This window comes from Saimiri boliviensis, chromosome 9, assembly GCF_048565385.1.
Source record: "Saimiri boliviensis isolate mSaiBol1 chromosome 9, mSaiBol1.pri, whole genome shotgun sequence".
Classification (NCBI taxonomy): Eukaryota; Metazoa; Chordata; class Mammalia; order Primates; family Cebidae; genus Saimiri; species Saimiri boliviensis.
Window position 1 is genome coordinate 114,616,906 of NC_133457.1, and position 25,543 is coordinate 114,642,448.

The following is a 25,543-nucleotide window of genomic DNA, read 5'->3' on the forward strand; positions in this document are numbered from 1 at the left end:
GGCCACCCTACCCCCATGGGGTCACATCCGGAGCTGACAGGCAGCATTTGGTGGCATGCCAGGTACTTCCAAGTGTTCACCTGAGCTCAGCCCACAGCTGGATGAGGACAAGGCTAACACCAGAGACGTTTTCTTCTGTGCAGGATGAGTCCGAGAGAAGACAGAGGAGCTCCACCAGCCTCCTCAGGCCCCCGGGCTGCCTTTTCTCCTCTTCCAGCTGACCAGGTCTTTCTTCCCTGCCTGGGAGGACGTAAGCCAGGCAGCTTCCATGAGTCATTTCAGACGTTGAAGGGGACTGATGTTCAGATGTCGAGCAGGGAAGACACAGCTCTTTGTGCCCTTGGGGCTCAAGGATGCCAGCTGCATGCAAGATTCTTCAACTGTCTTGTGAGGGCAGTCTTTGCAAAGCACCCCCTCCATGGGCAGGAAGAGCCAACACTACCATCGCTTGGGCCTGTATTTCGTGGCAGGCCTTTGGGAGTCAAATATCTTTGGGTTTGAGTCTCAGTTTTGCCACCTACCATGTACATGACCCTGGGCAAGCTGCTTCTCCCTCCTGAGGTCAGTGGTCAATTTCATGGGCGTGTGGGGAGTTGAAATGAGCAGATGTGGATAAAACACTTAGCTCCATAGTGGCTGGCACCTGGTCAGGCACCCAGAAGAACTACTGTGACGCAGCCCACGAGGTATCATCTCCATGTTACCAACAAGAAACCAGGCTCCCCGGGGCAAAGTCCAAGGGTGAGCATCCGGCAACCGGCTGAGCCGGACCTTGCCTCTGGCCCCTATGCTGAAATTCACCTTCCTGAAACTTCACATCAGGTCATGAAATGCCAGCCCAGAAGGGTTGAGCCCATGGACTTCTTGGAAAAGCTGAAACTTATTTGATTACAAGACTAATGCATATTCATTGAAGATAATTTAGAAAATGCAATTCTGCCAAAAGAAAAAAATAAAACTCACCAGCATTCTCACCACCCAGAGATAGTCACGGCTGACGTGCCACAGTGTATATTTTAAGGCCTTGAGGGAAATTTTAAAAACCTAAAACTGAGATTCCCTGCACTGCCTTTCATCACAGCCTCGGGCTTCGGCAGGCTGTCTCAGCTTCGGCACGGGTGACATTCTGAGCCGGATGGTTCTCTGTCACGAGGATGTCCTGTGCATTGTTGGATGTTTAGCAGCATCCCTGACCTCCACCCACCAGATGCCGGTGGCATCCCCCATAAGACAACCAAAAATGTCTCTAGATATTGCCAAGGGCCAAGTACAAAATCGGCCCAGGTGGACCATCGGTGGGTTTAGGGGTAAAGGCTCTGAAATCAGCCAGGCCTGGCTTTTAATCCCAGCGTAGGCATAGACTCAGGCAAGTTAGCTCATGACCGGGAGCCTCTCCACCTCCACCTGTGAAATCAGGGTAATACCTTTCCATCTGGCAGCACTGGTGTGAAGGTTAGAGGAGATGGTGCTTGGGACGTGGAAAGCGTTCAATATGAGAAAGCTGCTACTGGTTACGGCACCCTCATAGCCCGTGGCTTCTCTGATGAGGACTGACTTCACAAAAACCTCAAACAAATCAGTGGTGGGAGCTCACCTGCCTTTGGAAGGCCCTTCATTCCTGAGTGAGATGTGCAGTTGTCTTAGAAGGGCGGCAAGAGTTAAGATTGAGAAGGTGGCTATAGAGCCAGCTCCCCTGCTTTTGTGTCTCATCTCTGTCCCCCACTGCACGTGTAAGTGACCTTGGGCAGATTACTTAACACTTCTGTGCTTCGATTTCCTCATCTGTGACATGAAGGCAATGGCAGTACCCACTTCTTGGGGTTGGAAGGACTAAATGAGTTCACCCAATAAATGGCTTTATTAATAAATATTATTTGGTTGGTGCAAAAGTAATTGCTTTTTCTGCCATTACTTTGAATAGTATACATGGCCAGTCTGGTGTAGAAGAGAAAGGGTACACTGGGAACTACTCAAATGAAATTGTGCCCTGGAGGAACACCGAGTGAGAGGGAGGCTCTGGACAAGGAAGTGACCACACGTGGCTGCCTATGCCTCTCTTCTTTCTACCCTGGGCACAACTGCTCTCCCTACTGCCCCAAGGCTTGTGAGTGATGTTGGACTGGCCTCAATATCTGGAACACTGGAGTCTATACCCCAGGGAAATTTCAGTTTAAAATCCATTGTGTTTTGGGGGCTTCCAAGTGATTTTTTTAAGTTAAAAAAATTATGGTGGAAACATACACAAAATTGACCACTTTAAGTGTATAAGTCATTAAGTACATTCACATCCTTGTGCATAACACAAAATTTACCATTTTAACCATTTTAAATGTACAAATCACTAACTATGTCTGTATTATAGTTACCACTATGCCTCTCTAGAGCTTTTTCATTTTCCCAGACCAAAACACTGTACACACGAACTCCCCAGCCTCCCCCTTCTCAGCCCCTGGAAATCAGCATTCTGCTTTCTGTCTCTATGAATTTGGCTGTTTTTAGTGCTTCATATAAATGGACTTATGCAATATTTGTCCTTTTGTATCTGCCTTATTTTACTTAGCATAATGTCCTTAAAGTTCATCCATGTTGTAGCATGTGTTATAATTTCCTTCCTTTTTCAAGGCTGAATAATATTCCATTGCATGGATGTACCACATTTGGTTTATCCATTCATCTCTTGATGAGCATTTGGCTTGCTTCTGCCTTTTAACTTGTGAATAATGCTGGAATCAACATTAGTGTCTTCGTTTCTTCTTGAGTCCCTGCTTTCAGTTCTTTTGGGTGTATACCTAGAATCAGAATGGCTGGGTCAAATGGTAACTCTACACTTAGTTTTATGAGAAACCTCTGTGCTGTTCTCCACAGTGGGCGCACCATTTTACATTCCCACCAGCAATGCAGAAGGGTTGCCATTTCTTCACATCATCACCAATTCCAAGTGTTTTTAATCCACCTGCCCTTTGGATTTTTATACACTGAAAACAGTATAACGTGTATGGGAGGGGCCCTTCTTCATAAAAATGATTTGTATTTCTAAAGAGCTTTATACATTTCCAGTGAGCTGATGCATGTTTGAACTTCACAATAGTATAGCAAGGTAGAAAAGGTTGAGACTACCTTTTTTTTCTCTCAATCAATCTCTCCTTTTTGAGAAAGAGAGGCTGAAGAACAGCTCAGTGAGTCTGGAAGATTCCAAACTAGAACTCATGTCTCCTGACCTCTTCCGGCCTTTTCTGTGGAGCAAGCAAGTTGCCTCCTATGGCTTCTCTATTCCCAGTTGTGTTACCTTGGGCTTGGGCTTGGGCTTGGGAGACTTTTTTTTTTTTTTTTAAAGTGCAGTGGAACAATCTTGGCTCACTGTAGCCTCAACCTCCTCCTGGGCCCAAGTGATCCTCCCACCTCAGCCTCCCAAAGTGCTGGGATTACAAGCATGAGCTACCACTGCACCACCACGCCTGGCTACTTTTTGTATTTTTTGTAGAGATGGAGTTTCACCATATTGCTGATCTTGAACTCCTGGGCTCAAGTGATCCACCTGCCTCACCCTCCCAATGTGCTGGGATTACACATGTGACCTACAGCGTCCAGCTGAGACTTTGGACCTGCTTATAAGCACAGAGGCAGCAGGATCTGTGAAACTTCCCAAGCCAGCCTCACCTCCAATGTTCAGGGGCTGTGGACATGCCAGGTGAGTCTTCAGCATGGCCTGGATGACAAAACCTTAGGGTTTGTCCCACAAAACTTGTCTGCAGGGACCAAAAAGTGAAGGGAGAGGAAAAGACCCTCATAGAATTCTCTCCCCTGTCCTAGAGCATGCCCCTGCCTTCACACCTGCGAGGCACACATTAGAGTTGTTTAAAGCTCTAATGTTTGAGGGACAAGATTTTACATATGTATCTCTTTTATCTGGCTTTTCTTTCACATATTTCATGAGATGATGGAGCAATTCGAAACACATGCTGTTTTTGGCAATTGTCATTTAATTACCATTTGATATCATTTCTCTTCAGAATGAAAAGCTTGCTACAGCTGTGCTTACAGTAGAAGAAGATTATGGTGATGAATTCTCTCTGTCTTTTTTTTATTTGAAATGTCTTCATTTTGCTTTTGCTTTTTTTTTGAGAGAGGGTCTTGCCCCTTCACCTAAGCTGGAGTGCAGTGGTGCAATCATAGCTTGCTATAACCTCTAACTTTTGGGCTCAAGCGATACTCCTGCTTCAGCCTCCCAAGAAGCTAGGACTACAGGCATGTTCCATCATGCCCAGCTAATTTTTATTTATTTATTTTTTTTAGAGACAGAGTCTCCCTACATTGCCAAGGGTGGTCTCAAACTCCTGGGCCCAAGCAATTCTCCTGCTTTGGCCTCCCAAAGTGTTGGAATTACAGGCATGAGCTGCTGTGTCCAGCCTTGTTTTCATTTTTGAAGGAAGTTTCATTTGATAAAGAATTATGATTTTTTTTTTTTTGAACATTCTAAAGACATTACTCCCTTCTCCTCTGGCCTTCATTCGTTCTAATGAGAAATCAGCCATGATTCTTATCATTATCCTCCAGTATGTAATATGCTGCTTTCCTCTGACTACCTTTAAGGTTTTTTCTTTATATTTCGATTTCAGGAAATTGACTGCAATGTCCTATATAGTGATTTTTATTTTATTTATCTTATTTGAGGTTTGTTGAAATTCTTGGACTTGTAAGTTGATCTGTCTCACCAAATTTGGGAAGGGTTTGGCCATTAATTCTTCAAATTTTTCCTGCTTATACTCCAATTACATTTATATTAGGTGACTGAACATGTTCGTAATAGCTGCCTTAAATTTCTTTCCTGAAATTATTACAACATCTGGGATCATTTTCTATTAAATGCTTTTTTCCCTTGATGATGAACCACTTTTCTTCTGCTTCTTTGTGTGTTCAGCGACTTACGATTCACTACTGGACATCACGGATGATATGTTGTAGAGATTCTGGGTTCTGTTGTGCTCCTTGGAAAAGTTATTATTTTTTCTAGCAGGTAGTTAATTTGAATAGGCTCATACTCCAAACTCTGCCTCCCCCCGTGTCAGCAGGGACTCTGACTCAGTTCCTTCCATTTCTGGCTGTTGCTTTTTCACTATAGTTCCTGGGTTCTCCCTGACCCGTGTAGCTTTGTAGTCAGTTAAGAATTTGGGTGCATTTTATATACAGATGTTAGGACTAATTCCAGCTGCAGTTCCTCCCCTCCCTGGATTTACCACCTAACAATCCAGCAGTTGGCCAGCCTTCAATCTGTGACACCTCCAGCCAGTAAACGGCAGCTTTATTCATTCAGCTGCTTGTGGATGGGTGAGTACCCTCAGGCAAAAAGTCACTAATCTGCAAATCCCACACTTAGCTTCCTCTGCTTCTCTGCTTCTGGTTGGTCTCCAGAGCCTTCAAGTAGTTGTTTTTAAAAATATGTTGTCCAGATTTTATAATTATGTGTGGGTGGGTTCGTTCAATCACTTGACCCACCTCCCCCCCCCGACATTCCTATAGCATTTGATAACTTGGAATTTGATGCCAACACAGAAAATTAAAATATTTCACAAAAATATGATTTTGAGGTTGCAAAAAAATCAAATTTTTCTGCTGTGACAAATTGGTTGGAATCAAATGCAGCCCCTTCGCCTCCTCTCCTGTAGCATCACCCCACCTCCCGCAGCATCACCCCGCCAGAAAAAGCATGGCTTTTCCAGTTTGATGCTGTCCCCACCACACCCTGTTGTCTACCCTAGCTAAGGCCAACTGTCAATTTCTTTGTATCATTTTCGAGTCAGTTTTATAGGCCACGGTTTCCAATCAAAGTCTGTTTCAGAGTTTTTCCTTGTACCCCCACTCAAGTGTGGGCCCAGTGGCTTATTCTGTGTGTGACCTACTTGCCTGTCCCCTCTTTCCCTATAATGCTTTCTAGCCTCAGAGCTGCTTTTTCTCCAGTGTTCCATGCTCTTAAACATTCTTTGACATTTTCTCCCCTTCCTCCAACCCTCTCTTTCTTTTCCTTCCTCCATTATTAACGGAGCACCTACTATGTGCTTAGCACTGCCCTAGGAGCTGAGGAAATAGCACTGAAGAAAACAGAAAGAAAAAAAAAAAGGGCCAGGCAAAATCCCAGCATGTTGGGAGGCTGAGGTGGGCTGATTGCTTGGGGCCAGGAGTTCGAGACCAGCCTGGCCAACATGGCAAAACCCCATTTCTGCTAAAAATACAAAAATTAGCTGGGCATGGTGATACACGCCTATAATCCCAGCTGCTTGGGAGGCTGAGGCACAGACTCACTTGAGCCTGGGAGGCAGAGGTTGCAGTGAGCCGAGATCGCACCACTGCACTCCAGCCTGGATGTCAGAGTGAGACTCTGTCTCAGTGAAAAACAAGAAAACAGGAAAAAAAAATGTTTGCCTTCATGTAGTTGATATATGTGAAGGTAGAATCGTGATCATGAACAATTCATATTATAGCGCCAAGTTCTGAGAAAGATAAAGCTGGCTAAAAGGCTGTAGTGATGGGCGCACAAATGTTTGTAAGTCTTATTATCTCAGCCCCAAAATAATTTTTCACTGAATGAACAATTCTGTACCTGTTCATGTTTTTCACCCCTCAGGTGGCAGGAAATGCTTTGTATGGGTCAGTCTTGACTTTATCCACTTCCTAGCTTTGTGATTGAGAAATTCCCCCAGTGCTATGCCTCCGTTTTCTCATCAGTAACATAGGGATAAGAATATTACCTACCTTTTAGGGTTATTGAGAGGATTAAATGAGTTAATACATGTAAAGTGTGTGTTTAACATAGTGCCTGGCATATAGTAAATAACTTCATAAACATTAGCCAATAAAGATATCAATTACCCAACACAATGACTGACACATTGTGAGCAATCGATAAATAGTAATTAATGGTTACCATTACAATTGACCGTTTGACTTATGGCTTTATGATGTTTCAAAAGCAATGCACATTCAAAAGAAACCATACCCATACAACCATTCTGTTTTTCACTTTCAGTACAGTAGTCGATAAATTGCATGAGATATTCAAGACGTTGTTATAAAATAGGCTTTGTGTTAGATGACTTTGCCCAACTGTAGGCTAATGCAAGTGTTCTGAGCACATTTAAGATAGGCTAGGCTAAGCTATGATGTTCGGTAGGTTAGGTGTGTTAATTGCATTTTAGACTTACAGTATTTTCAACTTACAATGGATTTATCAGGATGTAACCCCATCCTAGGTCAAACACAGCATCGGTATTTCTCCAGTTCTGAATACTGATATCCAATAGATTGCTTCTCCTTCTACTAGGTTAACAGTATCATCTCTCTTGTTGGAGCTAACGGAAAAAGGCAGTGAGAATCAATAATACAGAAATCGTATATTGGCAGCATCATGGCAAACTGCCTGGGAAGAATCCAGTGGGGAGCTGGGGCTGGAGGTAGCTGCTATTGGGAAGGATTCCACCTTTAGTTGTTGTTGAAGGGTGAAATAACAATTTGAGAAGTGAGAAAATGCCACGACAGAGCTCCAGGGGCTGGACCAGCTCTATAGACCCAACCGAGTTGAGTCAACATTGGAGATGCTCCAAGAAATGTCTGTTCTTTCCTTCCTCTGTCCAAAATCACCTTCCATGCCTGCCCAATGTGTTCCTGCCAAAAATGGCTCCCTCCCTTCCTGCCATCTCTGGTGGGCATTATTTGGCTTGGGCTCATTTTCTCTCCATCTCTTAATGAAGTTTGAATTGCCCTCTACTACCAACAGATGCTATTTCCCAAATTCTCAGGCAAGCTCCGGGAAGGAGGTGTCAGAGTTCTGCCAGCCTTGCTGGCTTTGATCGGTATTTGTCAGTGCCCGGTAGGGCTGCTTTGACTTTGTGTTTCTGAGTTCCTGGTGAGGAGCTGGCTTGCAGGAAACATATCATTAAGAGGAGCTGTCAGAACAAACTGCTTTGCGGCCCCAGATTGCTTGTAGGTGGCAGGTCCTGAAGACTTGGGTCCAGGCTCTACCTGAGTGGGTGTTTACCGGGTGCTGTCTGGGGATCCTGAGTGAAGCCACCTCTCTTCTCCCATAGGCCCACTGAGGGCCGGGTGTTCTGTTTCCAGGAAAACAAATAAGGGAGTTCTTCTGTAAAATGGGGACATTGGAACTTTGGCATTTTCCTTCCTTGTTATGACTTTATATTGTTATGAAAGGTTTGGCTGTGAATAACAGAGAGCCAAGTGACAGTAGCTTCAATAAGGTAGAAGTTTATCCCACTCTCTTGTCACAGTCCAGGGGGAGGTGGTGCAGGGCTGGCAGGGAAGTTCTGCAACATGAAGTCTCCAGGTGGCTTGTTACTTCCCTGTGTGTATCTTCCATTACCCAAGGTTACTTCATTGTCCAAGAGGACTGTTACAGCTCCTGCCATCTCAGCTGCATTCCGGTCATCAGGAAGGAGAAAGGACAAAGACAGATTATTCACTTGAAGGCCCCTTCCCAGAAGTTGCAGGCATTTCTTCCACTCACAGCCCTATTGGCCAGCATTGAGTCACATGACCACTCCTAGCTGCAAAGGAAACTGGGAAATGCAGTCTTTATTCCTAGTGGCCATGTGCTCGGCCACAACACACAGCTGCTAGGAATGTGAGCTCTGTCACTAAGAGAGAAAGAAAAATGGTCACTGGTGGAGAAGTAGCAGGTTGTTTGGAGAAAGTGATGATGCTATGGAAAACAGTGTTGAATGAAATCAGAGGACTTATAAATTTGCATTTCAGTCTGTCCTATAACTTTCCCAAGTCTCAATTTCCTTGCCCGTGAGGTGGGTGATAGTGACTACCTCACAATTTGTGAAGATTAAATGACATGGCGTATTGGAAGATACTTCTTAAGTTTTTCTTCCTTTCTTTCTCCTTCCTTCCTCCTTTCTCTTTCTTTCTTTCTTAATTTTTTTTTTGAGAAGGAGTTTCACTCTTGTTGCTCAGGCTGGAGTGCAATGGCGTGATCTCAACTCACCGCAACCTCCGTCTCCCAGGTTCAAGTGATTCTTCTGCCTCAGCCTACCGAGTAGCTGGGATTACAGGCATGCGCCACTATGCATGCCTATAATCCCAGCTAATTTTGTATTTTTAGTAGAGACGGGGTTTCTCCATGTTGGCCAGGCTGGTCTCGAACTCCCAACCTCAGCTGACCCACCCGCCTCGGCCCCTGAAAGTGCTGGCATTATAGGCGTGAGCCACCACACCCGGCCTTCTTAAGCTTCTTAGAATGTCTGCATACATTTGAGGACACGTTGTGGAAATTTGTTTCCAGTGCTGATAATGTGCATATCTAATGTAGGGAGGCCTCTTTATGAAAAAACAGGCACCTATCTGCAGGCTTCCCACTTACCTGGGTCCTGGACCTTGTAGATTCTCTGTAGCTGGTGGGCAACAAAAATCATTTGTTATACCTGGGGCCTCTTAGTGTAGGATGTGGCGTCATGAAGTCCAGGTGTGGTACGGGGAATAATTGTAAAGTGTGGTGTGGGTACAATCAGTGCACAAGACAATTTTAGATGGAACACTTAAAACTTTTTTTTTTTTTTTTTTTTTTTTGAGACGGAGTTTCGCTCCTGTTACCCAGGCTGGAGTGCAATGGCGCGATCTCGGCTCACCGCAACGTCCGCCTCCTGGGCTCAGGCAATTCTCCTGCCTCAGCCTCCTAAGTAGCTGGGATTACAGGCACGCGCCACCATGCCCAGCTAGTTTTTTGTATTTTTAGTAGAGACGGGGTTTCACCATGTTGACCAGAATGGTCTCGATCTCTCGACCTCGTGATCCACCCGCCTCGGCCTCCCAAAGTGCTGGGATTACAGGCTTGAGCCACCGCGCCCGGCCACACTTAAAACTTTTAATAGTGATACGTTTATTTGAACATATTAAGAAAAAAGGAAAACTTGATGATCAACCTTGGCAATTTAATAGATATTGCTTAGGACAAGACTAAATTGTATAAAAAGTGAGTTTATTAATGAAATATTTAAGTAAATAATAATCTAAGTGGTACTTGGCTTTGGCAGAAACTCAGATGGGAATTGCAATTTCAGCTAATACCTTGATTTCAGCCTGGGAAGTCCCTGAGCAGAGGATGCAATTAACTCTTTTTTCTGGACCCCAGACCCATGGAAACTAGATAATAAATGTGTGTGGTTCTAAGTTGCTGAGTTTGTGGTAATTTGTTATGTACCAACAGAAAATTGATATACGCTTCAGCCAGATCACTACCTAGCCACCATCATGGATACCAGCTGTGTTCAGCCTATCAAGCTGGTCAGTGTCACCTAGGTCCTGGGCAAGACCAGTTCTCAGGGACAGTGCACACAGGTGCACATGGAATTTATGGATGACACAAGCCGCTCCATCATCCACAATGTAAGATGCCCTGTGTGTGAGGGCGACGTGCTCCCCCTGTTGGAGTCAGAGTGGGAGGCCCGGAGGTTGCGCTGAGCTTGACTCCTCACTGGGTCTTGGATGGTGGGTTCAGCCACTTGGCCGATGGAAATGGTGTGTCACGATCTGTGCCTTTATTTTGTGCCACCACACGTAAATTGAGCTGCACCTTTAAATCAAGTGTTTGTGTTCCAAGTTTTTTTTTTTTTTTTTAATTGATATACATTGTTAGAGGTTTAGACTTGAGGAATGTTGCTCACCTAGCAAATTTCTTATAGCAAACCAGGTACTCCTTTGTAACATGGTGATACCCATTTGTCAGTTAGCAGGAGCAACAGGTGAGGAAATAAATGTAAATTCTTACCTAAAGTGAGGAAAATATTGGGCTGAAGAACTGTCGGTTAGAACACAAGAGTTATGGGATCATTCCCACCACTTTTCCCCAGTTTCATGATTCCAGGGATGGCAAACTCTGGCCAATTTCCATGAAGATTTACAATATATGACTTGGCAGAACTTCTTTTTCTTTTAAAGATGAGATCTCGCTATGTTGCCAGGGCAGAGTGCAGCGGCTATTCATAGGCACCATCACAACACACTGCAGCCCTGACCTCCTGGCTCGAGCAGTCCTGCCTCAGCCCCCTGAGGATCTGCGATTACAGACGTCCACCACCATACCTGGATGGTAGAACTTTCATTTAATAGCCTAGTTTCTTGACTCAGTTCTTTCTAACCATTTCAAAAGGGTCTGAGCTTGAACACAAGCCTGATGAGACATTGGAGCATCGAAAATTCTGACCAGCACATCATCTTTATTAGGGAAAAATGACAGCCTGATGCTTTTGGGTGTGAGGTAAGACGCAAGGACAACTAGGTGACAGGGCCTCTGCTGAGCTTCCTGATACAACCTCCTGTCCATGTCTGGGGGAGAAAAAGTGCTCTGCTCAGGATTTTGATGGAATAGCCACTCACGGGATTTCAGATAAAAAGGCTTTTCAAAAGGCCTTGGAAATGATTTCTTAGAGCAAAAAGAAATGGGTGCCCAGTGAGTAGCTTAATCCAACTTGAGTTTTGCTAATTAGGAAGATTTGATCATTATTCTCGAGTCAGACGTGCTGCTGTTGCGCCACGAGGCCACGGGTGATTTGATCATTATTCTAAAGTAACTTCACTGTAGATAGAAGGTCACCTGGGTCACTTATTCTAAAAACTTCCCAGATCCCCAATTCCCATGCCCAGATAGTCGGATTCGGGCATCTTAGGTAGACGCCAGCTGTCTGCACTTTATCAGGCATCCCAGGTGATTACAATGTCTGTGAGTAACTAGGGGCAGCAGGTGCGCTGGTAAAAGTCTAGAAGCCAGCTTTCTGGGGAAGCAAAACCCTGATCTGTAGCGTTTGCAGTTTTCCGAGGCAGAAACACCCCCACCAAGGCTTATGTCACTGACTGCGTGCAGAATTGGGAAGAAATACGAAGTAGCCCTTCCACCACACAGGTAGGCAAACAATCAAATAGATAAAAATAACCCTAAGAACATAGAAGGAGTGAAATGCTGGGTTGTAATTATGTACTGTCTTTCTTCTAATTTATTTAATTCTGTTTATGTAATTTGATGGTTAGTAGTGGTTCTGTTTATCAACTGGTTCACAAAATTCCTAAAAATGTAACATTAGGCTTTCGCAAGCCAGGACAAGTCAGATTCAGCACATTGAGTCGGGGCACACTGGTTTGATTTTAAAATAATTGTATGATTTCTGGGGGCAGGGCCCAGGCAGCTTAGCTCTAAGAGCTCCCCCAGTGATGCTAATGTTTAGTCAGGGCTGAGAACCACTGACCTGAACCCTCACTACTCAGTGTGTGGCCCCAGGATCTGCTGTATCAACAAAATCTCAGGCCCAGGCCCAGCCCCAGCCCTGCTGAACCAGAGCCTGCATTTCGATAACTCCAGGTGATTCTGGTGCAGCGCACCAATAAGGGTAAAGGACTCAGTGGTTCGCAAACGCCAGTGTATCTGCACCTGCAGGGCAGAGTCCGGGAAATGCAGATTCCTGGGCTCACCTCTAGAGGTCCCCACTCAGTGACTCTGGGGCTCCAGGGATCTGTATTGGGGTGTGATGGGGTTCCCTATGTGCTCTGAGGCACTTCCTGGTCTCGGAAAGTGCTGGAGACGGTTGGATTCAAACAGATCTATGGGATGGAAGGGAAAAATCTAACAAGAGGAAGAGGAATTCTTAAATCTGCACCCAGTGGATGTCACTAGGTACAGTAGAACAAAAGGATACTGGGAAGAATGCAGAGTGATTTCACGGCCAGGAGGAGCTGCTGTTAAGGGAGACCACTGTGCTTGGCCACTGGGGACGCTCGGGCGTGCATGTGCCCAGGTGTGGACGGAACAGCGTGGGGAGTGAGGGACGTGGACTTGAGAGTCAGGACCCTGCGTTCGTTTCCCACCCATCACTCATGAGCAGTTTCCTAGCCACTCTGTGCTTTGGCTCGTTCTTCTGTGAAATGGGGATTGTAACTTTTCCCCTCACAGGGGCTTGTTCTGATAAATTAAACAATGAGATGGCGCATGCAGGCAGCCGGGCACTCGGCAGGCTCAGCCCAGGGTCGCCGCGACTGACTGGATCTCTGTGCGTGCCTGTGCACATGCGATCATCACTATGGCAGTGCAAGATCAGTAGGAGGGGACCATGATGCCACACTGGCTAACCCCAGAACTTTATGCTGAGTTGAAGGGCAAACCAGAAGGCCAGGCGAAGTGGATAGACACCTGGCTTTTGTTAGAAACACTCCTAACTAAATAGCACTTCTCTGGGAGGGTAGATTAGAACCGCCAAAGCTGCAACCTGCAAAGGACAGAGAACACAAAAGCACATTGTTTCATGATGCTGGCTGGAAGAACAGAGGGAGGTGGGAGGAAAGACTGCTCCTCTGTGTTTAGAAGGGGAAACAAATCACAAAGTGAAGTGTCGGAAGCAGTCTATTTTCTTTTCTTTAGTTTTTTTTTTTCAGCAAAGATAAGCCACAAGTATATGAAGTCCATGGCATCTTCCAGGTTTCTCAGTGAATTGGGCAGATCACTGTGTGGCTTTCACTTTTTTTGTTTTTTGAGACAGGGTCTTCCTCTGTCACTCTGGCTGGAGTGCAGTGGTGTGATCACTGCTCACTGCAGCCTCTGCCTCCCTGGGCTCAGGTGATCCTTCCTGCTTGGCTTTCTAAGTAGCTAGGACTACAAGCATTTACCACTACGCCTGGCAAATTATATATATATATATATATGTATATGTGTGTGTGTGTGTATATATAATACAGCAGTTGGGCTGTCATCGTGTTGCCCAAGCTGGTCTTTTAACCAACCATCCACCTTGACCTCCTAAAGTGCTAGGATTACAGGTGTGAGCCACCACATCTGGGCCGTCATGTAGCTTTTAGTTCTTACTTTTAGAAAATGCCCAAGAGCAGTCCTTGACTCAGAGGAACAGATAGGAAGCAGTCTGCGCAGTGGCGGGTCTGGGATTGAAGGCAGCAGTGAACAGGGCACAGGGAGTCCAGAGATGGGGGCAAACCTTGGGTAGCGTATCACCAGGAAGCTGTTCTTCATGTCTAAGCCCCAAGCTCTGTAAGTAGCTCCTGTTGGCCTGTGGGCTTTTGCAAGGAGAATGGCAATGGGTAGAAAAGGCTCTCGGGGCCGGGTGTGGTGGCGCACATCTATAATCCCAGCACTTTGGAAGGCTGGGACAGGCAGATCACGAGGTTAGGAGATCGAGACCATCCTGACCCACATGGTGAAACCTCATCTCTACTAAAATACAGAAAATTAGCTGGGTGTGGTGGCATGTACCTATAGTCCCAGCTACTCGGGAGGCTAAGGCAGGAGAATCGCTTGAACCCAGGAGGTTGGAGGTTACAGTGAGCCGAGATTGCACCACTCCACTTTAGCCTGATAACAGAGCAAGAATCCATCTCAAAAAAAAAGAAAAGAAGAGAAAAAGAAAGAAAAGTCTGTTGGGCCAGGCGTGGTAGCTCACACCTGTCATCCCAGCACTTTGGGAGGTCAAGGCGGGTGGATCATGAGGTCAGGAGTTCCAGAATAGCCTGGCCAATATGGTGAAACCCTGTCTCTACTAAAAATACAAAAATTAGCTGGGTGTGGTGGCATATGCCTGTAGTTCCAGCTACTTGGGAGGGTGAGGCAGAAGAATCACTTGAACCTGGGAGGCAGAGGTTGCAGTGATCCGAGGTTGTGTCACTGCACTCCAGCCTGGGCAACAGAGCAGACTCTATCTCAAAAAAAAAAAAAAAAAAAAAAAAAAAAAAAAAAAAAAGGCTCTTGTTAGAGAAGTTCCTGCCCCATGTGGACTTCTGCTGATAAGAGAATGGAGCTGGGTTAGTGGTTAGTGGTTGTGCCAGTCTCTGAGAGCTGGGAGAGAAGCACAGGTCACCTTACCTGTGCCAGCGACTTCCCCCACCCAGCAGGGCTTCATCAGTATTTGCTGTAGGGGCATTCATTGCTTTATTCAGACATTTATGGAGTGCTTGCTATATGCCAGGATGGAACTGGCTACATAATTAGCAGAGACCAGTGCAAAATGAATATGTAAAACTCTTGATCAAAAAAGCAAAAAGAGGTATCATTAAAGGTAGGAAAACATTGCTTTTTTCCTTTCATAGTCTCTCTCTCTCATAGTGTTTTTTGTTATTTAGTGTCATTCTAAGTAAAGAAAAATAAAAGTGTTTAAATTAGCATGAATTTTACTGTTCATCATTATATTATATGCCTATTAAGAATGCAAATATAGAAGCAGTTAACCCGCATTGGAATCACTGAAATCACACAATTCCTATTTTGTATTCTGTATATGGATATATATCTCATTCTTAGTAGAGAAGTTAAAACCTGCACAAAACTAACAACTGCCTTTATTTCACTTCTTGCTGTGTGCACGTGTTACCAAGTCCCTGTCTTTGGCTTGCTGATGGTTAAGGACGGACGGAGAGGAAAAGGAACCCTGGGGTGCCCTCTCTTCCCCTTCCCTTCTATGGCATTTTCAGCATAAATGATTGGCTAATACAGGAGATTATCACAGCTTTGGTTGTTCATGTTTCTTAGAACGGCGTTGCTTTCGGAGTCTGAAGCAAGTTCTGCCTTGAACAGGACGTGTGTCTGACCCAGGTGCAGTTGCGAGACTTACCTTGTACTCACTTTGAGTCTCACTGAAGTCTCACATTATCGCAGGTCCATCGCAGGCAGGTACAAACCTAAGAAGCAGATACTGACACTATCCCATGTTACAGATGAGAGTTCTGGGAAACGGAGGTGAAGGCCATCTTTGAGGTCCCAGAGCTGGTGAGGGATAGAGCGATTTTCTAGCTGAGATAACCCAGCCTCAGAGTTTGAACCAATCTGTTATTGTTTGATAAGGAAGGTTAGAATAATTGGCATATCCATTGAAAAAGAATGAAATTTCCCACATTGTGCCATATACTTCTACCACCCTCGACAAAAAATCCCAGTCTTAAACATATTAACACACATCAGAACTACCTGTGGTGAGTTTAATCCTTTTGTATTAAAACACAAAAGGACTCAAATTTTTGGAAAGTATTCATATAATGCTGGGCTGAGAAAGGCCATTGAAAAACGCCACAAAATCCCAAATAATCCAAGATTGGCAAATTTGTTTACATAAAAGTTTTCAATTTCTCTATGGAAAAAAACTGAAGGATCAAGTCAGAAGAAAAATCGCAGCTCTGGGAAATATTTGCACCCTAACTGACAAAGTCTTAACATCCTTCAAGTAGAAAGTTCCACTAGAAATCTGTGAGGGAAAGTCAGACACCACTAGAGAAAAATGGCGAACATCACAGAACAGGCAGTTCCCCAAAATGGATTATAAATGGTCACAAAATGTGGGATGTTTTACTTCAAATAGTATGTATCTATTTTACCTCGAATTTCTGAGGATAGAGAAGTCATGACTATGGCCATATTGGTGAAAGTTTTGGTAGAGAGCTTTGGGTTTTTTTGGTGGACATGCTTTCCATTTGTCTGGAATGTTCTTCCCCCAGATACCTACATCTTCCCAGCCCCAGGACCTTCACTGCTCAAGGAGGTTTCCCGACTGTTTCATCTGAATGGCCTCCAGCTGCCCAGCTACTCCCCATCCCGTACTCTGCTTTTTTTCCCCATAGTTTCTATTATCACGTGACCCGTAGCTTCTGTATTTGGTCACCATCCAGCTCCCTTCTCTAGACTACAAGCTCCACCAGGGCAGGGACCTCCTTTTGTTTGCAGCTGTTTCCCCAGCACCTGGAAGAGAAGCTGGCACATAGAAGGCACTCAATTAGTATTTCAATGCACGTGAGAAGAATGGGAATCTAGGCTGGCTGGGGTGGCTCACACCTGGAATCCCAGCACTTTAGCAGGCTGAGGCAGGCAGATCACTTGAGATCAGGAGTTCGAGACCAGCCTGGCCAACATGGTGAAATCCCGTCTCTACTAAAAATACAAAAATTAGCTGGATGTGGTGGTACGGGCCAGTAATCCCAGTTACTTGGGAGGCTGAGTCAGGAGAATTGCTTGAGCCCGGGAGGCGGAGATTGAAGTGAACCAAGACTGCACCACTGCACTCCAGCCTGGGCAACAGAGCAAGACTCCATCTCAATAATAATAATAATAATAATGTAATAATAATAAAATAAAAATGGAGATCTCACGGTACAGTTTTTCTGGAGGGTGATTGATCGGTATCATCTATTGAAAAGTGCACGTCACTTAATCCAGAAATTCTACTTCTAGAAATGTATGCTACAGAAATACAAAAGGCAAATTTTATGTGTGTGTATATGTGATTTATCACCTCCTGTGGAAATGATCCATAAAGAAGATTTGCTTGAATAAACTTGGGGTACAGGCATACTATAGAACCATATACAAATTTTACAAAGCTTCCCAATGAAGGATTTATAAAGGAAAAAAATGAGATGGCTGCAGCTATGGCTGTGGATATAGATAGCTATAGTATAGATACGAATATAGTGTAGATATATCTGTACTATAGACGTGGATATGAATATGGATGTGATGCCCTCAATAAATACTGAGAGTTTATTCCAGAATAGTGTGTATAGAATGGTTCCACTTTCACAACAGAACTTATACAAACTGGGTACATGTAGAAAGCAGTCTGGAAGGGCATATAACACATGGAACAGGGTTTGCCTCTGAGAGATGGGAAACCTTCACTTCGTATTTGTCTGCTTGTTTAATTTTTATAATTTTAATTCAATGAGCATGTGTCACTTTTTAGTTTTTAATTTTGAAATAATTATAGACTCCCAAGCACGCCTCATTTTTGCAATTATAAAATGCAAATTGGGTTTAGGAGAAATATCGAGTGGGGAATGGAAAAGGCTGTGACTCTATTCCAGTAGAACAGGCTTGATATTTTGAAAAGCAGAAGATGGTTCTAGAAATTCTAGCCAGGTCTGCTCGGCATTGGCCTTCACGCTCTGCTTCCTCCTCCTGCAATTGGCACGGGGCAGGGGCTGTTTGGAGGGGGGATTTCAAGGTTCTCTTCTGAGGGTACGAGGCGAAGGAGAACAGCAAGGACAACAGGTGTGGCCAGTGCTGGCCTGGGTGCGCACAGAACAGGAGTAGTGCCAGTCCTTGTATTTTTATAAACATGCTTTGACTCTCTCACTCGCTTGTGTCTTTCTGCATCCTGAGAATAAAAATACAAAAAATATCAGTCTCAAACATCTTAACACATATTAGAATTACTTACGGTGAGTTTAATCCTTTTGTATTAAAATACAAAAGGACTCAAATTTTTGGAAAGTACTCACATGATTCTGGGCTGAGAGTGCAGTATTGCACCCTGAATATAATAACAACCACATTCAACAAATGTTGGTCAATGATTGTATTTGAGGTCAAAAGGTATACCTTGTAAAATAAACTTCGGTTTTATTTGTATGTAAAGTTTCATGTTGGCATAATCTTACATGTGACATCTGATGCATGAGGTATCTGTGTGCCAAATTATTATAAACAAGATTTGCACAGCAAGGAGCAAACCTTGAATGTAGGACTCTCTGTGGAACATAGTCTGAATAGACACAGTTCTGATATTGGGCCAGATCGAGAGCAATACTGAACCTTTTATTCAGCAGATGTTGACTTCTCTGTCCCTGTTGCTGTTCTAGAGTTTAAAAATATAGCAGAGAACAGAAGACATGAAAATCCCTTGCCTCAGAGAGCATCCGTTCTAAGTTGGGGCAGGGGATGAAAACAAATAACATAAATGCCGGATTTCATAAATCCTGAAATGCAGCCCCATCCCCCATTTCAATGTCTTTGAAACCTGGATAATTTTGCAGTCAATGGAACTGCTGCTGTCTGATGCCTGTTCTTGGTGGGGACAATAGTCAAGATGTGCTTGCCATTGTATGTTCCTGCGGAAGCATCATTAAGGTCATTCAGATGGCTGTCGCTTTTGTTGAGCTGAGCGCACTGTGGGAACTATTATATGTGTGGGGATTTTAATACCACTTAAGATCTCTTAACACTATACCCGTCTGACTGAGCGTTGGTACTATGTACACAGAAAGGCAGGGAAACAAACAGCAGGGCATTTGTCTGATGTTAGTCATGACAATGTTCATCATTGGAGTGACAATCATAATTCCATTGTTTTCTTGTAAACCCACATCCACGTACTTAGTATGACATAAGCAAGGAAGGTATTCAAGGAAGATGCATCTGTGTTGCATTTGATAATTGAGATAATAAGTAGGGCAGAAGGCTCGCCTACCATTAGCCCATCAGCACAAGTAAAGACAAGGGAAATGGTCAAATCCCTTGGAAAGATGAAAAAACTTTTAAAACATTGCGAGGCTGATGGAACTGATTCATTTGGATTCAGGACTATTGTTAAGGCTTCATATCATTTAAATGGCAATTTTTTTTCACTGTTAGTGGTACATAAAATAATGATGTGTCTCACAGCAAATGGCATCTCAAGAGACAATGACAAACGGTGATGTGACAGAGGTGGTAAGTGCTTTGGGGAAACAAGGCAGGGACAAGGGGTAAGCATTTGGGGAATTGCACTTTTAAAAATGCAATCAAAGAAGACCTCGTTATCATTCTAATGGCTGATGTTCTTGTTATTACAATATTAAGGTCAAGGACTGTTCCTTATAGAGAAACTTGCTACTCAAAATGTGGCTTGATTGGTCAAGATAATTTTAGAGACAGCTGACACTAATTTTGAATGCAAACAGAAATTCTTTGGAACATTGACGAATGCTTCTGCTTGCTTTGGTGAAATTGGCAGAAAGGATATTGTGGGTCCACGTTTCATGGAATTGATCTATTAAGTCTCAGCCCAGCCCACCAAAACACCATCTCGCTTAAGTTTTATCTATCACACAGCTTTTGCATTGTGTTGGGTTTTATATACTTAAAGTTTGTAAAGGTATTTAATTACTGTTTGTATTTTATTTTCATAATCTGTAATATTTTAACCCTGGGATTTTACTTTTTTTTTTTTTTTTTTTTTTTTGAGACAGAGTTTCGCTCTTGTTGCCCAGGCTGGAGTGCAATGGCGCGATCTCGGCTTACCGCAACCTCCGCCTCCTGGGCTCAGGCAATTCTCCTGCCTCAGCCTCCTAAGTAGCTGGGATTACAGGCACGCGCCACCATGCCCAGCTAGTTTTTTGTATTTTTAGTAGAGACGGGGTTTCACCATGTTGACCAGAATGGTCTTGATCTCTCGACCTCGTGATCCACCCGCCTCGGCCTCCCAAAGTGCTGGGATTACAGGCTTGAGCCACCGCGCCCGGCCGGGATTTTACTTTTGACCATGGCTCAGTATTACAGGAGGGGGCTGTGAATATATCCTATAGATAATACTGTAGCCTTAACATTATTTTTTCTCCACGTTTCAAATGCTTACAAAAATATCATAATGGCTGTCTAACCTTCCATGAAATAGGCATACCATGGTTTAGTAATGTGATATTTAGAGAATTTACTATTATAGACAGTGTTACAGTGAACATTTTTTCCTGTCATTTTTATTGGCCCTGTGAGCAAACGTGGTCCTAACCACACTGCATTGTGCAATTAGACTGTGAGATTCTTGCAGCTGAGGGCTACTCCCGACATCTCCTAGCAGAGGCGTAGGACGTGGTCAGTAAATATTACAAAGTGATTGACAGGTTAGTGAACAAGTGGTTTGAGAATTTCAACCAAATAGGAATTGACTCTCCAAAAACTCCTGGGAGCTCTTCCGCTTCATGTCCTTGCTGACAACCTGGATGAGGGATTGGAGAATCTACTTTATTAAACATGTAGATGATATTGAAGAGGCAGGGTTAATATCCTGGAAGACAGAAATAGAATTCAAAGAGCTTTGAACAACTGAGGAAAATGGTATTCTAAAAACGGAATGAGATGAAATTTTTACTGTTTTATGAACAAAAACAGCGGTTTCCACATGGAGTGGGAAGAACATGGGTTCAAACCCCAGCTCTGTCCCTCCCTGACTGTGTGACCAGTGACAGGCCACAGCTCACTGAGCCTCAGTTTCTTCACCTATGAAACAAAGATAATGTTACCCCCTACAGAGTCGTTGCTGGAAGGAACAAATGAGTTAATACAGCTGAAGGGTCTGGCATAGTCCTTGCACATGGCAGGGATTCAATAAATGTCACTTAACTTAAATAATATCCCCAAGCGCGCAGAAAAAAGCCACCACAAAGCTCATGCAAGGCAATCTCGAGGCAGGATAAAAGAGGATGGATCATACAAAATCCCCCAAATTGAAGTTGGGGATGCTGGTCATTAGTGACTCTCTCTGAACAGAGTCAGCAAGATTCTGGGGACGTGTTCCAAGGATTGTGATGGATAAAGCTGCACCCTACACCAGACAGGCCTTCGGTGGAATTCCCAACCCAGCTTTGGTCACTTGTTTAAAACGAAAACATGCAAAGACATGGCTAGGGGCCCAGGGAGGTGTGGCCAAGATGACTAAAGAGATGGAAAATGGTTCCTGTGGAGGAGAAAGGAGTTTCAAGAAGTTGGAGTAGCTCAATTACTGAAGCCAATTTGAAACACATTTTTAATGCATATACTAACACATGTATTTACTACTTTATTGAATGTGCTTACCTCAACCATCTGCCCCTGAGGTTATAAAGTAAATAAAGTATTTTTTTGTTTTTCTTTTCTTTTCTTTTCTTTTTCTTTTTTTAGACAGACTCTTGCTCTGTCGCCCAGGCTGGAGTGCAGTGGCGCAATCTCAACTCACTACAACCTCCGTCACCTAGGTTCAAGCAATTATCCTGCCTCAGCCTTTGAGTAGCTGGGACTACTGATGCCTGCCACCATACCCAGCTAATTTTTGTATTTTTAGTAGAGATGAGGGTTTTGCCATGTTGGTCAGGCTGGTCTCCAACTCCTGACCTCAGGTGATCCACCCGCCTTGGCCTCCCAAAGTGCTGGGATTACAGGCATGAGCCACCATGCCGGGCATACTTTTTACTTTTAAATAAAGCCTTTGAGATCTTTGTGTGCCAGTACACGAGGATTATACTTATCTCTTTTGACTACTGAATAATTTTCTATTTAAGAGATTTATTTAATTCCCGCCTTCTCATACCTGAAGGGTATTTTGAAGTACTTGGAGAGATTGTTTGGTTGAATGGGATAAAGGGATGCTCCTCGGAATCAGGTGCTCCGTCTCAGGACTGGAAGTCATTAGAGCCTACTATTGCCTCTCCGGGGCCCACAGGGTTGCCCACCTCTGCCGCTGCCTGCGTGCCTGCTCCTGTCTCTGGCTTGATTTCCCCAGACCGTGGGAATGCCCAGGGACCAAGCCTACTCATCTCAACCTCAGGCCCACCTGGGTCTGACCAACAACTTCCCCCTGGGGATCGTGTCAACATGCAGACTTGGGTTATAGAGAAAAGTCTTGTCTTCTAGAGAAACAAGACACAGTCCTTGGCCTTAATTCTGTAAATACTGCTGTACCTCCAATTAGGGCAATGATGGTGTTAATGACAGTTAATCTTTATTGCATTTGCTATGCACCAGGCTTCATTGATATGTTAAGTCATGTCATCCTGGTTACCTTTTTAGACAAAGCATTTGGATAGCCCCCTTTGAAAGATGCTTAGAGCTGGCTTCCAACCGGGTCTGCCTGACTCCAGAGCCTGTGATCTTACTCAGATAAAGAGGTGGGGAAGGCAGACATAAACATTCCAGAAGGCTGAGAGGCCCAGGCAGGAAAGGTGGTGGGAGTGGAAGAGAGGAAGCGTTCCTGGGGAACAAACTCCTAGGACCACTTCGAGGGCTCCGTGACATGATGTCTATAAATAACAAGCCACGTACTAAACCAGCGCATGGTGACAGAGACTGGCTGCTGTGAGAAAAACACTTGCAGTGATTAATCTTTAAACTAGAGTAAGCTCATTCACCATCCACAAATATCAAACTCCAAATGGCTCTGTTTTCTGCTGGCAGGCATCGTAGGGGACAGAGGGACCTTTACTGTTGATAAGGAATTGACAAGACAGTCGGGGAGAATCGTTTAATATTGAATTGAAATTTACTAATAAAAACATTCACAGTATCACAAATGCCTGTTATAAGGATAACAGGAGAATACTTTCTGGGCACTTATCATGCGCCTACCCTCGACCTGTATTAACCCATTGGTTACAGCAACCCTAAGTGGTAGTTGCTATTATCCCCATTTTTCCAAACAAGGAAGAGAGAATCAGAGAGGCTCAGCAGCTGGCTTAAAGTCACACAGGAAGGAGGAAGCAGAGCTAATACTTGAACCTTGGATCTTTCTGACTCTCCTGCTCACCCACACCACCTGTGCCAGACGGAGACACCATAAGATGGGATGCAACCAGAGGCTGAGTCATGTGGGACCCAGTTTCCAGAAAGTACCTCATGGGGAGGATTGTGTCTTGTTCATTGCTATATACAGAGCTCTTGACACTTGTAAAATGGTTTTTAGAAAATCTTTAAAAAAAAAAAAAGGTTTTTGAAGGAAAGATGAGCTCCATAGTGAGAGAGTCAAGAAGGACTTCTTGGAGGAGGAGATTTTTGGACAGGCTTGAATGACGAGCACTAGACTGAATTGAAAAGAGGTCCAGAGAGAGTTTGGCTTATCCAAGGGTTGCCCAGGAGACTGGCAAATAAGAAGAAGGAATAGTTTTAGATGTTCAGAGGGGATAGTGGCTTAAAAGCAAATATTCCCTCATCCCCGCTGGATTTGTGACAAGTAAAGGAGGCGCTGGACAGAGTCCCTGTGGGCTGAGCAGAGACTTCCTTCTTGTTCCTGCCTGTTCCCTCCCAGCTGGTGTGTGTGTACTGGGGTTGGGAGGTGTGTAGCCCAGGGGTGCGACGATTGCAGAGGTAGAAATAACTTCAGCAACGAGGGAGGAAGAGTGTTAGACCCTTCCCTCCCCTGGTCCAGGAGAAAAATGCTCAGCCGACAAAATCTGAGTAGTAGAACCCAAATCCATCCGTCCTCCTAATGCCATGTGTAACCCTAGAGACCTCTACTCTAGTTTGCATAATGACTTTTGAGTTAGAAAAGAACATACAGTGATGCTCTTGCCCAGATGGACTCCTGGAACAACACACACAGCTAGTTAATGACCAAGATGGGGGAGAAAGATTTCCTTCCTGGCAGTCGGCGCAGCTGATAATCGGATTTTTCTCTCCCGGGCTTCCTTTCTGTGACTGCCTTATTATCCTACCTAGTACGATTATGAATTCCCTTCATGAGGGCGGGGGTGGCCTGCTTGTGACAATCTGGGAGGAGCTGGCTGGACTCTGCGCCTCACTCAAGGAACAGAGGCTCTCTCCTTTTGTGGATTTCTCTTTTTTTTTTTTTTTTTTTTTTTTTGAGACGGAGTTTCGCTCCTGTTACCCAGGCTGGAGTGCAATGGCGCGATCTCAGCTCACCGCAACCCCCGCCTCCTTGGTTCAGGCAATTCTCCTGCCTCAGCCTCCTGAGTAGCTGGGATTACAGGCACGCGCCACCATGCCCAGCTAATTTTTGTATTTTTAGTAGAGACGGGGTTTCACTATGTTGACCAGGATGGTCTCGATCTCTCGACCTCGTGATCCACCCGCCTCGGCCTCCCAAAGTGCTGGGATTACAGGCTTGAGCCACCGCGCCCGGCCTCCTTTTGTGGATTTCAATTCTCTCTCACTCGTTGACCTCCTATAAGGGGTTTGGTCTGTTTCCAGAATATTGTCCTTTCACTCTTGGGGGGATCAGGTGCTTAGTGTCTGCTGGATATTTGGAGGCCCAGGTCTCTTTTTACTTCACGTCTGGGACTGCAACGGGGCCCTGGTACTTTATGTTTCTCTAGTAATTGTGTTCCTGGCATTTTAGATTCAAGAATCCAGGTGTCCCATTTGGTTTGTTTATTTGTTTGTTTGTTTTTGAGTTGGATTCTCTCTCTGTTGCCCAGGCTGTAGTGCAGTGGTACGATCTCAGCTCACTGCAACCGCCACCTCCCAGGTTCAAGAAATTACCCCGCCTCAGCCTCTGAGTAGTGGAGAGTACAGGCACCCAACACCACATCTGGCTAATTTTTGTATTTTTAGTAGGGATGGGGTTTCACCATGTTGGCCAGGCTGGTCTCGAACTCCTGACCTCATGATCTGCCACCTTGGCCTCCCAAAGTGCTGGGATTACATGCGTGAACCACCATGCCCAGCCAGCTATCGCATTTGGACTTGGTCTGTGCCTGCTCTGACGCCTCTGGAGCGTGATCTTTCACTAGTAGCAACAAGATCATCATAAAAACAGCTGCAATTTATCAAGCATCTATTAAATGTCGTGTACCTCACTGGGAACTTTATTTTATTCAAGTCTTATAAATACTCATCCACAGAGGGATTCCAGGGACAGCAGTACTCATTCCAGGGAGAGCATTTGATGTGAAAGATCCAGGTAAGTGGGCTGGGCTCTATGGTGTGCCCGACATGGCATCATCTTTGCACTTAATTCTCTCCACGGTCTGAGAGCCAGCTGCTCCTCGCATCCTTGTTTTATAGATGGGAAATCAAAGCTTAGGGAGCATAAGC

The 25,543-nt window shown here is 44.5% G+C and overlaps 1 pseudogene; it reads left to right on the forward strand.

The window, feature by feature from the left end:
- The first annotated feature begins 10,260 nt into the window (after positions 1–10,260).
- LOC120367925 (small ribosomal subunit protein eS28-like) lies at positions 10,261–10,470 on the forward strand (annotated as a pseudogene).
- The last annotated feature ends 15,073 nt before the right edge of the window (positions 10,471–25,543 follow it).